The 12,279-nt window shown below is 44.7% G+C and overlaps 2 non-coding genes across 2 annotated transcripts; one reads left to right on the forward strand and one right to left on the reverse strand.

Annotated features, from left to right (window-relative positions):
• Positions 1-10,474: 10,474 nt before the first annotated feature.
• Trnas-cga (transfer RNA serine (anticodon CGA)) lies at positions 10,475-10,549 on the reverse strand. The gene has a single exon. It is a non-coding gene; the product is annotated as a tRNA-Ser (tRNA).
• Positions 10,550-11,691: 1,142 nt separating this feature from the next.
• Trnas-cga (transfer RNA serine (anticodon CGA)) lies at positions 11,692-11,766 on the forward strand. The gene has a single exon. It is a non-coding gene; the product is annotated as a tRNA-Ser (tRNA).
• The last annotated feature ends 513 nt before the right edge of the window (positions 11,767-12,279 follow it).

Below are 12,279 nucleotides of genomic sequence, written 5' to 3' on the forward strand. Positions count from 1 at the left end.
GTGGACATAAACCATGTAAGAGAATTATTAAATTTGTTGCTTAACATACATTTTGTCTAGTGTATAGCTACTTCAATAGCACGGTGCAGAAATGCATGCTGCGGTCGACGCCTGCTTCACGCACTGCTTCGCTTTAATTGAGCCCTCGGAAATGTATCCCTGACAGCTGGTAACGCTGAAGCCAACTTTAAACTGCGAAGTGCCAATGGCGGCAGGCAATAGCAATAGCTTTGGAAAGGGCTCCAGCATAACTGAGCCGTTGCTATAGAGACGTTTACAAAATCGCCTAACGTTGCTGGTTGCGGTAAGTGCGCGAAGCTGCTGCTCCCAGCCCACTACAAAGAACTGTCAGGGATCAATTTACGTTGACTCTAGGCAGCGACGCTGCACGTACCACAGAATTTGGGATTGGGCAGGACGACGGGCACAACGCAAGCTATGCTTACCTGAACAGAAAAGCACGCGAGGGCAGTTGACATCATAGAACGTAAAATAGCTTACGCACTATCATTCATCATAACGAAACTACCGACTTGCTAGAGCAGCCCCAGGTAACAGCAAGTACTTCATCAAATTCGAATCCTAGAACCTGAGATACTCCAGCACTTACTTTATAAACAAAACTTAATTCTATTGGTAATACAAGGAAAACACAAAGAAATGAAGCTGTTTACACCCATTTTACGCATGACTGCTTGCCCTTTTTATGGTTGCCCGCCATATTCTGGTGACAGGATTGCTCGAAGGTCTACCATACTTCCGTAGCACGTGCAATGTGGAAGGAAATGAATCGATGACGGTCATGGCAACAATAAATTAGACTGGTCCCTTCCTTGTAAACGAGGCCACAGTACATTAACGAAAACTGTCGTAAATAACCTTTGAAACTCTGCAGTTGCAAGAACAACAACTTAATTTTACTTGTAGTGTTATATGGTAGATGTTGATATGTTCATTACACTGAAGTGACAACTCCTACATTGCCTTCTTCTTAATGATCTACTTATTTCATATAAACATAAATACTGATTCAAAACATTCAGAACTGACATCTTCTTCACAAGTTCGATCCGTGAATTTATCCTTCTCTCTGATCTTCAGCCAATCAGTAAGACATTTGAATTTTAAATTTTGACTTCAGTGGTCTCATTTCCATGTACAGCCACAGCAGATAGAAGCGGCACACACAAGCATCTCGACATAGTCGAGGTGGTGCAGTGATTAGCACACTGGACCCGCTTTCGGAATCTCCTCCTTCACAAGCATGTCGGGCCCGAGTAGAGTTGGCGGTCGCGCGAGAGGCGCGCGCGCGCGTTTGTGTGTGTGTGTGTGTGTGTGTGTGTGTGTGTGTGTGTGTGTGTGTACTCTCTTGTACTGATCAAGGTTGTGGCAGAAATCGTTATTTAAGTACCTTTTGACAGCACCCCTCTGCACTTGTCGAATCTACCTATACTAATGTAGAGATACATCATTTTCGTATGTATGGTACTGTTATTCATACAAAACAGTTAATATGTCAAGTAGGTAATATGACGTTAAATACAATACGGAAGCAGTAAAAAGCGGACAACTTGTCCAGTAAGGTGTGTAGTAACTGAATTATATATGACCATTAGGATGACAGTGGAGACAAGGGTAGTCAATGTCGACGATTTTCGTAGTGGTCAGAGCAGCTGCTCGGCGCAGTGGACATTCCATTTCAAAGGCCCTCTTGTACCAGGACTTCAACTGCTACCATGTGAACTGTTCACCATGTAAACCTCGCGTTGGAAAAGGCTGCCACCAAGTGAGTCGTCGGCCATGAGCAAGTAAATGTTGATGACAAGTGACTGTAGTAGTTGGTATGGTGACTCTAGAGCAGAGAATCAATTGCCACTTCACTTCTGGACATAATAGCCAGAAAGAGGGCCTAACAAAAAATGGCTCTGAGCACTACGGAACTTAACTTCTGAGGTCATCAGTCCCCTAGAACTTAGAACTACTTAAACCTAACTAACCTAAGGACATCACACACATTCATGCCCGAGGCAGGATTCAAACCTGCGACCGTAGCGGTCCCAGACTGTAGCAACTAGAACCGTACGGCCACTCTGGCCGGCAAGGGCCTATCTTCAACAAGCTCTACCTTGCTATGTGGTGCTGGAAGTCACTAAACAGGCGTGTACTTCTGCAACCATAGCTCGTAGAACAAACTAATAGCTGTGAGTGCAGGAACTTTGAATGCTTAAAGCATAAGGATAGTCTACCACTGACTCGCGGTACCGATGGTACCAGCGGATGCAAGTTTAGAGGTACGTCTAATATTTCATTAGGAAAGGTTTCTGTCGATTGCCTGCAACGGACTCATTCAGACCGATACTGACGTGTAGAATTTTTAATTGGAAATACGTTTGCCACTGTCTTTCATCGGTGAATAACCTAAGAACCTACTGGGCATACGGTTAATCACATACAGCGCATGGCAGCCGACACACAATTCTAACATGTACTATCGGATCGAAAGCACACGGCCACCTATTAGTGTGGATATTAATACCAAGTTTCATCACACTCCACTATCACGGGAGCTTCGACACTGCTGGGGATACAGTAAATGAGACAGTTGATTGTCTGTGTAGACATGACAGCCCACCCTTCGTCATCAGCGGAAGGCGAAGAAGGTAGTGGCGTAGCACACTGCACCTGGAGCGATTTATACTTCGTAATTCATCCTGAAGATGTGCTATTACGTTCTGATAAGGGCAGGCCAGTTCATTTCAGGAATGTTGCCTCACATCTCACATATGATGGTTTATGATTGTGTGCACCGTCATGCCGATACAAAAAGTCATTCTCTCGGACCCGTTCCACTAATGTACGCAATCCACAAAAGGTGTAAAACGTATTCATATACTTCAGCGTATAGCGTTCTGTTAAAGCCACTAGAGCACCAAAATGCCGTATCACCTCCTCCGTGCTTCTACTTTGGCACGACACGTGATGAGAGGTAATGTTCTACAGGCATTAGCCAAGCCCAACCACTTTTAACGAACTGTCACAGAATACAGAGTGCTTCAAAATTCCAAATCTCTTGTTTCCTGTCATAAACTGTCCGCTGGTGGACCTCTACACTACCCAAACATCACTTGGCACTGATTAAGGAAATGTGTGACATGTAACATCTGCACCCTCCACACTCCCTACATACAATCTTGGTGCAAGTTGGATTGCTGGTATCGGTTTGGAACTCCCCGATGCACTGTCTTCCTATTTGTGCATCTTCATATTTTCGAGGAGCAATGATTGTTCCGTAAAAATTTCGGTCGTGACAACGCTTAAATTTCACTTCTTCTTCTAATATTTCGGCTGTATATCGTCCAGCTGAAATATCAGAAGAAGAAGTGAAATTTATGCAGCTGCACGCCAGAAAGTTTAGAGAACTAGTTTCCTTTAGTTAAGTTATTGCCGTCCTACTGTTGTTGAGAAAGGCAAGAAATGTAATGCAAGTGATGTAGCTAATAGACTGGTCCATAAAATGAGCACGTGGCTGAAACAGAACAGGGTAAAGATTATTTGGTACAAAATTTAATAGAAACTGAGTCTGACATAGAACAGTTTTAAAAACGGAATACTGTTGCACATATGTGGAGTATTCATTCTAGTCAACTTTTTTTAATTCTTAGAACGGATGGTACATGAAACGTTTTCTCTTAATTGCCACATACTGAAACTGTCGCAGAAGCAGAATGTGATTTCTCAGTAAAGAAATACCATTCTCTCTAACGCCGACACTTGGTGCATTCACCAAGAATATGCTTAGGCAAGAAAACCACACTCAAGCAGAACTGATAAGTCAGCTGGCGATCTTTGACAAGGCCAATGTTTACATGTTTCTGAATTCTTATTTTGTCATTCCTGTACACATATTATAACATAGGATCTACGCTGAAGTGACAAAAGTCATGGGATACTACCTAATATCGTGAAAGAGCTCCTTGTGTCAAGCTTAGTGCACCAGCTAGACGTGTCACGGACTCATCAAATCGCTGGAAGTCTCTGCAGAGATACTGAGCCATGCTGCCTCAATAGCCATCCATAATTGCAACAGTGTTGCCAGGTGAGGACGTTATCCACCGAGTGATCTCTCGATTATATATCATGAAATTTCCATTGGATTCTTGTCAGGTGATCTGCGTGGCCAGACCAACGCTCAATCTGTCCAGAATCTTCTTAAAACACATCGTGAACAATTGTGGGCCAGTGAAACGACATAGCTGTTTGGGAACATGAAGTCCGTGAATGGCTGCAAATGGTCTCCAAGTAGCCAAACATAACCATTCCGAAATAATGATCGGTACAGTGGGACCAGAGGACCTAGTCCATTCCATTTAAACACAGCCCATTTCGTTATGGAAGCCACCATCAGGTTGCACACTGCCTCGTTGACAACTTGGGCCCATGGCTTCGTGGAGTCAACACCACACTGGAATCTTACCGTCAGCTCGTACCAACTGGTTTCACGATTCATTTGACCAGGCCACGGTTTTCAAGGCGTACAGAGTCCAGTCGATGTGTTCGTGAGTCTAGATGAGGCGCAGCAGGCGATATTGTGCTGTTACAAAGACACTCATCGGTCGTTTGTTTCCACAGCCCATTAAGGCTAAATTGAGTCGTACCGTACCAATGGATATGTTCTTCGTACGTCCCACAATGATTTCCGCAGTTATTTCATTCAGGTTTGCTTGCCTGTGAGCACTGACAGTTCTACGCAGACAGCGCTGCTTTCAGTCGTTAAATGGAGGCCATTGGCCACTGCGTTGTCCATGGTGAGAAATAATTCCTGGAAAGTGGTATTTTCGGCATACTCTTGACACTACTGCTCTCAGAATACTCAATTCCCTAACAGTTTTGGAAATGGGATGTCCCAACCATCTAGCTCCATCTACCAAAATTCTTTCAAAATCCGTTACCTACCGTCATGCGGCCATAACCACTGTCACATCAATCTAGTGCGTACATATCACAGTTGCGCCATTGTACTGCCCTTTTATGTCTTGTGTACCGGTACGCGATAACACCGCCTCTTGTATATGTGCGTATACCTACGCCACGACTTTTGTCACCTCAGTGTGTGTTGAAAATATTAACTTATTTAGAACGAAACACAAAACAAATTCTTTGAACACTTGACGCAAAAGCAATCAGAACGTGAATAACACTCGATTAAGCATTATCAGGAAGCTATGCGTATTTAGCACATTTCAATTTCTATAGGCTTCCGTCGGAACGTGAACGATTCAGTGATAAACGCAAAGGCCTTAAATGTATGGCACATTCGTTCTCACACTGTTTACTTTCTGTACATAAGTTTGTCGCAGTGGTTGGAAATTTTCTACATAATATGTTGTTTATTCGTATAATCTTACATTTCTTTCATATTTTAGGACTACATTACTTTCTTTTTCGTGTAAAGTTTCAGTGATCTTTGGACTATGTGTCGACTTACCAAGATGATTTGTCTCCATATGGTCTCAAGGTAGCCAATGAAAACATTACTAAAGATCGAAGTTTAAAATGATTATGACATGCATATTGTTGCGTACTGAGCAAGAAGCATACAACAAATAACATACAAGGCTGCCAATGCACAGGCAGGACCACTCGCCTAGCGTTTCTTAGCTCCGCACTGCAGCCTTCGAATCGCACCCACAAGTCAGGAAACTTTCCTGCTTCTGTGCCACTTCCTCCGCCGACAGTGTGGACAACCGCCATGAGAAGTTCTGTCAACAATGGCCTGCTTCCTTTCCGCATTGCGCTGGCGGACATGGAAATCCTTCAGCTGACAGGCACCAACCATGATGCATGGCGGACACACGCACAATTCTGGACCAGTAATTAGTACTATTCAGCGGGTGCACTCATCTCAATAGAGTACTGGGAGCCCCGTCTTCAGATTTAACAGTCACTACTTGTAGAGCAGCTCAGAGTGTCTGCAAAACTATTACCGGCCTACAAAGACATAGCGAAGTTATTTAAATCTCATTGTGTTATGTTTAGGACATGAAGCTCCGTACATTAAACTGTACCAAGTTATGTACCATTTGTAACATCGTCTTAATATGTGTTATCTCTTACTTCTGGTTGTGATGCTAGATTTCTGTTATAGAGTGCCCTACAAAACAAGTCCGGAATATTTTACCCAAGAGGATGCCATCATCATTTAATCATACAGTAAAGCTGCATGTCCTCGGGAAAAATTACGGCTGTAGTTTCCCCTTGCTTTCAGCCGTTCGCAGTACCAGCACAGCAACGCCGTTTTGGTTAATGTTGCAAGGCCAGATCAGTCAATCATCCAGACTGTTGCCCCTGCAACTACTGAAAAGGCTGCTGCCCCTCTTCAGGAACCACACGTTTGTCTGGCCTCTCAACAGATACCCCTCCGTTGTGGTTGCACCTACGGTACGGCCAACTGTATCGCTGAGGCACGCAAGCCTCCCCACCAACGGCAAGGTCCATGGTTCATGGGGGGGGGGGGGGGGGGTCATTTCTGAAAATATTTGTTTGGAGTGTAGCCATGTATGGAAGTGAAACATGGACGATAACTAGTTTGGACAAGAAGAGGATAGAAGCTTTCGAAATGTGGTGCTACAGAAGAATACTGAAGATAAGGTGGATAGATCACGTAACTAATGAGGAGGTATTGAATAGGATTGGGGAGAAGAGAAGTTTGTGGCACAACTTGACTAGAAGAAGGGATCGGTTGGTAGGACATGTTTTGAGGCATCAAGGGATCACACATTTAGCATTGGAGGGCAGTGTGGAGGGTAAAAATCGTAGAGGGAGACCGAGAGATGAGTACACTAAGCAGATTCAGAAGGATGTAGGTTGCAGTAGGTACTGGGAGATGAAGAAGCTTGCACAGGATAGAGTAGCATGGAGAGCTGCATCAAACCAGTCTCAGGACTGAAGACCACAACAACAACAACAACAAAACAAGTGTTAATTTTCAAGTAAGCAATGGCTACCTTCAATGAACTCTAGTAGTTATCTGCTACCAGGGATGGTGGGGGTGAATTGATAGTACCATTCAGTTACTGCATTCACAAAACATACTAATCCATTTGATGCCTAACGTCATTTGTTACCCATCATCTGTGCTTCTGTTTATCAAAACCACGTAAAATCTTTCGTATCTTTTTCTGCACCGAATATTAATGACAATTTCTTACTGTGCAGTAGACTGGAAGTCGAGTCCCGCGACTCTGTTTTAAAGGCAGAACCACCTGCCAGCAGCTCCCTCTCATCTCAAGATTGAGTCTTTCGATTCAGCGACACTGTTACATTGGACTCGAGGTTTCTTCATCAGACACACTTGGGTTCCAGACCTGTGACACCTTCAGTGCGATATACCTCGCCCAGATGAACTAGACACGACTATCTAGTAAGGCCTAGCTCCTTGTTTCCGTCTGATTACACATGGTGGTATCTAAATCACGACATAGGAATCCTTAGAAAGCCATTCTCAAACATGACCGTTCTAAAGTCACCAACAGTTCACGAAGCAATTTCAAAGGAGAGCATAATTCTCTGTGGAGTTTCACACATATCATTGTGTCCGTTCACCGTTCAGTGTCCCATAAACCATTCAGAAAAAAATCTGTGATTGACGGAATGCTGTATTATATAACATCTGATCACAAGTATCGAGACGTCTCTGTTAATTGCGTAATTAACTATTAGATGTAGGGAAGTATTGCTATGACAGCCGAGAAGCGGATGCAGCAGAATGCGTCTTTCGGGGTAGATCTGTGACTTCCAAAGTGCTGTGTCATTTGATGTAACCTCAGCAATAAATCCGTTGGGAACATTTGAACTCTCGTAATGCTACCTCACTGTTCTCCACGCGGAAACGAGAAGGAATGACCACAGCTAAACAGAAAGCAGGTAGACCAGACCTCACTTCTCTGCGGAAAGAGTTAAAAAGGAATGGAATACAATAGTCGAGCAACTCCACACAACAAATATATTTCGGTAGCCAGTGCTAAGCGGCTTAAACACAGTAATTGTTCGGAAACACAGAAATCTTACTCTGCAGCCAAAAGCAATACAGTGGGCTGCCTTAGGAGGAATAACGTGTCACAAACGCCGAATATTATGTGATGGTGTGAACAGCAACTCCGCTCAACGGCGAATGAATGGAAACGAGAGATATTTCAGCGATTAATCTCGCCATACTCTGTGGAAATCCGATGGATGTGTTTGGCTTTGGCGTCTATCCTAGAAAGCGTCACGTTGCTTCATCTGTAGTGCCAACAGTGAAGTGCGGAGAAGATGGTGTTGCTTTACGTTAGTGTGTGACCCCCTTATTACCATTAAGTAAATACTAAACTAAGAAGAATATGAACAAATTTTACAGCATTGTGTAATGCTTACAACGCAGCAACAGATGGGAGACGATGGCTGTGCCAACATGACAGTGTACTCTGCCATTAACCAGCGTCTCTGAGGCAATGGTTCGTGAACGTGAACTTACCTGTATTGGACTAGCTTGCCCAGAATCACGAACGTAGCCCAATGAAACACCTTTTGCATGAGTTAGAACGTCGACTTTTCCCCAGCCCACAGCGTCTTTCATCACTACCTTCTCTGCTTTCGGCGCTTGAGGAAGAATGGACTGCCATTAGTCGAGAGACATTCAGACCTCCCACTGAAAATGTCCCATTCAGAGTTCAAGCCTCATAAAGTCGGTTGGGGGGACCATCTTCCACAAATTCTCATTAATAGGCGACCGGATACTTATTCTCAAATAGTACTTGTAGGATGGAGAAGGGAGCATTGCCACCGGCATCTTCACTAGATTGAGGAAGTATTTTCCTCTTATAAACTGTTAAGTTTGGAAAATTTTGTACGCCGAGATAGCTATTGCACCTGTGTTAAATTGAATCATGATTGATCATTCGATATCTTGCAGATATTTACTGTATATAATCAGGTGGGACTCGAACACAACATCTGGAAATTATGTTATCAGCAAAATAGTCTATTGTAATTTGATATACTATATAATAACTGAATGAAAGGTGACATGTTCTAATCAATGAAGATTTCACTCTGTCGTGGCGGTGTTGAGTTCACTATACCTAAATAGTGATAGAAACGGCCTTGTGCTCCAGCAACATTGTCAGAGCATGCTTCGCCCCGACAACAAACATTACAACCTGTTCGTTCCTTTAATTTATTGGTCTATTTGGGGAGTGAAAACTTAATGTACGAAAAGATGTGATTAAGATCCCAAAGTCCTTTTTCCGCCTTTTCTCTCCGTTCTCCCTTGTGTGCCATGGCGTCTTCAGAGCAGAATATTGAGATCTGTGAGAGCCATAGAGGTGCAGGTTATAGCTAGCAAATATTAACGTAATCAAAATAGGGCAATGCGCAAACCAGAGACAATAAATGCGAACTACGTCAAAATGAATAAAATGCAGCAGTAGAGAGCGGACTCTTTGAAACACGACACAGAGGAGAGGGAATTCTACGAACAAGGTAATATGTTAAAGTCGGAAAACGACAGATATTTATGGTCCACGAAAGACTGTTTCTGAAAACAGAAAGGCAAACGAACTTTATAGTTACATGTGAAGAAAATATTTATGGTAAAGACTAAAATGTAAACTAATATCATAAACAGAAATTGATTTCCAAAGATGGTATTGCCTGTTTTGTTACAAGATCAACAATTCAGATTTGTGTTTCAATGTGAACTAATTTTGTTGTTGTGAATAACCACAACTAAGTAAGCAAACTGAAATCTTTCACTCATTTTTTGATTCCAGAATGAGATTTTCACTCTGCAGCGGAGTGTGCGCTGATATGAAACTTCCTGGCAGATTAAAACTGTGTGCCCGACCGAGACTCGAACTCGGGACCTCTGCCTTTCGCGGGCAAGTGCTCTACCAACTGAGCTACCGAAGCACGACTCACGCCCGGTACTCACAGCTTTTCTTCTGCCAGTATCCGTCTCCTACCTTCCAAACTTTACAGAAGCTCTTCTGCGAACCATGCAGAACTAGCACTCCTGAAAGAAAGGATACTGTGGAGACATGGCTTAGCCACAGCCTGGGGGATGTTTCCAGAATGAGATTTTCACTCTGTAGCGGAGTGTGCGCTGATATGAAACTTCCTGGCAGATTAAAACTGTGTGCCCGACCGAGACTCGAACTCGGGACCTCTGCCTTTCGCGGGCAAGTGCTCTACCAACTGAGCTACCGAAGCACGACTCACGCCCGGTACTCACAGCTTTACTTCTGCCAGTATCTGTCTCCTACCTTCCAAACTTTACAGAAGCTCTTCTGCGAACAATGCAGAACTAGCACTCCTGAAAGAAAGGATACTGTGGAGACATGGCTTAGCCACAGCCTGGGGGATGTTTCCAGAATGAGATTTTCACTCTGCAGCGGAGTGTGCGCTGATATGAAACTTCCTGGCAGATTAAAACTGTGTGCCCGACCGAGACTCGAACTCGGGACCTTTGCCTTTCGCGGGCAAGTGCTCTACCAACTGAGCTACCGAAGCACGACTCACGCCCAGTACTCACAGCTTTACTTCTGCCAGTATCCGTCTCCTACCTTCCAAACTTTACAGAAGCTCTTCTGCGAACCATGCAGAACTAGCACTCCTGAAAGAAAGGATACTGTGGAGACATGGCTTAGCCACAGCCTGGGGGATGTTTCCAGAATGAGATTTTCACTCTGCAGCGGAGTGTGCGCTGATATGAAACTTCCTGGCAAATAAAAACTGTGTGCCCGACCGAGACTCGAACACGGGACCTTTGCCTTTCGCGGGCAAGTGCTCTACCAACTGAGCTACCGAAGCACGACTCACGCCCGGTACTCACAGCTTTACTTCTGCCAGTATCCGTCTCCTACCTTCCAAACTTTACAGAAGCTCTTCTGCGAACCATGCAGAACTAGCACTCCTGAAAGAAAGGATACTGTGGAGACATGGCTTAGCCACAGCCTGGGGGATGTTTCCAGAATGAGATTTTCACTCTGCAGCGGAGTGTGCGCTGATATGAAACTTCCTGGCAGATTAAAACTGTGTGCCCGACCGAGACTCGAACTCTGGACCTTTGCCTTTCGCGGGCAAGTGCTTTACCAACTGAGCTACCGAAGCACGACTCACGCCCAGTACTCACAGCTTTACTTCTGCCAGTATCCGTCTCCTACCTTCCAAACTTTACAGAAGCTCTTCTGCGAACCATGCAGAACTAGCACTCCTGAAAGAAAGGATACTGTGGAGACACGGCTTAGCCACAGCTTGGGGGATGTTCCCAGAATGAGATTTCCACTCTGCAGCGGAGTGTGCGCTGATATGAAACTTCCTGGCAGATTAAAACTGTGTGCCCGACTGAGACTCGAACTCGGGACCTTTGCCTTTCGCGGGCAAGTGCTCTACCAACTGAGCTACCGAAGCACGACTCCGGTCGGGCACACAGTTTTAATCTGCCAGGAAGTTTCATATCAGCGCACACTCCGCTGCAGAGTGAAAATCTCATTCTGGAAACATCCCCCAGGCTGTGGCTAAGTCATGTCTCCACAGTATCCTTTCTTTCAGCAGTGCTAGTTCTGCATGGTTCGCAGAAGAGCTTCTGTAAAGTTTGGAAGGTAGGAGACGGATACTGGCAGAAGTAAAGCTGTGAGTATAGGGCGTGAGTCGTGCTTCGGTAGCTCAGTTGGTAGAGCACTTGCCCGCGAAAGGCAAAGGTCCCGAGTTCGAGTCTCGGTCGGGCACAGAGTTTTAATCTGCCAGGAAGTTTCATATCAGCGCACACTCCGCTGCAGAGTGAAAATCTCATTCTGGAAACATCCCCCAGGCTGTGGCTAAGCCATGTCTCCACAGTATCCTTTCTTTCAGGAGTGCTAGTTCTGCATGGTTCGCAGAAGAGCTTCTGTAAAGTTTGGAAGGTAGGAGACGGATACTGGCAGAAGTAAAGCTGTGAGTACCGGGCGTGAGTCGTGCTTTGGTAGCTCAGTTGGTAGAGCACTTGCCCGCGAAAGGCAAAGGTTCCGAGTTCGAGTCTCGCTCGGGCACACAGTTTTAATCTGCCGGGAAGTTTCATTTTTTGATTATCCGTAGTTGCTCATAGCTCTTGCTTGCCAACCCATAGATCTTATTCTGCAGCCCCTGAAGCAGTACAGTAAGCTGTCGTGAGTAGAGTAACGTGGCAAAGAGACCCTCACAGACGCGAAATAGTGTGGTACCCTATATTTGCTATTTAGGGAATAACGTGCCTGCGAGAAGCAG

The sequence above is a fragment of the Schistocerca gregaria genome, chromosome 4 (genome assembly GCF_023897955.1).
Source record: "Schistocerca gregaria isolate iqSchGreg1 chromosome 4, iqSchGreg1.2, whole genome shotgun sequence".
In the NCBI taxonomy this organism is placed as follows: Eukaryota; Metazoa; Arthropoda; class Insecta; order Orthoptera; family Acrididae; genus Schistocerca; species Schistocerca gregaria.